The sequence below is a fragment of the Trichechus manatus genome, unplaced genomic scaffold, assembly GCF_000243295.1.
Source record: "Trichechus manatus latirostris isolate Lorelei unplaced genomic scaffold, TriManLat1.0 scaffold00104, whole genome shotgun sequence".
NCBI lineage: Eukaryota > Metazoa > Chordata > Mammalia > Sirenia > Trichechidae > Trichechus > Trichechus manatus.
The window spans coordinates 4,568,875-4,570,524 of NW_004444040.1; positions in this window are offsets into that span (position 1 = coordinate 4,568,875).

Genomic DNA, 1,650 nt, shown 5'->3' on the forward strand with positions numbered 1-1,650 from the left:
TTGGAGGAGTACCTACTTCCAAAATAGCTCAATCACATGGCTGTTGGCTGGAGGCCTCAGTTTTTCATCATATGGGTGCCTCTGTAGGGCTGCTTGAATGTCCTGGTGACATGGCAGCTGGCTTCCCCTAGAGTAAACATTCCAAGAAGGAGAGAGCAAGGAGGAAGCCACAATGCTTTTTTATGACTTAGTCTCAGAAATCATACCAGCACATCTCATCTGTAACATCCTAGTAGTTGGAAGGGAGGCCACACTCAAGGAGAAGGAAGTTAGACCCCAAATTTTAAAGGATGGAGTATCAAAGACTTTGTGGGTATATTTTAAAACTACCGCAGTTTTGGGCTCATGGCAAGCAATGTGTTAAATATTAACTATTTTCATTAGCTGGTTACACATCGCTGTCTGAAAAGGCCTAATAGTGCTACGTTGTCTTCTAGAATCAGCCCTGACCAATAGAACTTACTGAGACACTGGACATGTGTGGCTATTGAGTACTTGAAATGTGGTAGTGCAACTGAGGAACAACATTTTAAAGTTTATTTAACTTTAAATAAATTTACATTTAACTAGCACATGTAGCTAGTGCCTATCGTATTGGATATCTCATTTCTAGAGCCTTGCTGCTCAAAAGTATGCTGCTCAGACCAGGTGATTGCCATCACCTGGGAGCTTGTTAGAAATGCAGAATCTTGGGCCATACCTCAGACCTACAGAATCCAGATCTTAACTGGATCCTCTGGGGATTCTTAGGCATAGTAAAAATTTAGAAACACTTGTTTATAGCCCAAAATCTTTGGAATAGATGCAATGTTGAACAGAAGGAACATAGGAGAAATCCTTGCTTTTTAATCCTGGCTATTAAAAGGTAATGCTTCTAATCTATTTTAATTAAAAATGTTGCTTCTTATAGATTTTTTAGTAGATACTCATTACTAAGGGCTTTGTTTGACACCCAGCTGTCAGTATCTATCTTTGCTAGGTTGAGACGCTCTGCATTTTTGGAGAGGGGACCAAGCTTTTCAATGCTACCTTAACTAGGTCTTCTGCGGTATTTGATGACTCCATTTCAAGCCCTTCTGGGTTTCTGCTATGTGAGCCACATGCTTCTGTCGCCTTTTTACCTCCTGCAGGCTGACTGCTAGGTTTCAGCTTTCTCTGTTCTGAGTCAGTGACTACTTATCCATCTGCTTTCCTTCTTCTTGACGTTTCTCATCTCTTCTTCTGTTCCCTTTGGGGTTTCTTTGTGGATTTCTTTCTTTTCTTTTTCCGTTTTTGGGTTTTACTGGGGAGTTAGGGTATTTATATTTATTGGTTTGAATCTGTAATGTTTAACTGGAAGCCCTGATTTATCCTTTTCATCCCTTTCTTTCATAATTTTTATGTCATTTATGTTATCACATTTCTCATGAACAGCATATAGTTGGATTAAAAGTCTGATTAAAAATCCAATTTGAATATCTCTGGTTTTTAACTGGTGAGTTTAATCCATTTATATTTATTATGAATACTGTTACACTTGAATTTATTTCCATCACCTTACTTCATATGTTTTGTATACCATAGCTTTTTTTCTTGATTTGGTATCTGTTTTATTGAATTTTCCTTACTCCCTGCTTTTTCCTCCCTATTAAGTTTGGAAACTATAGATTC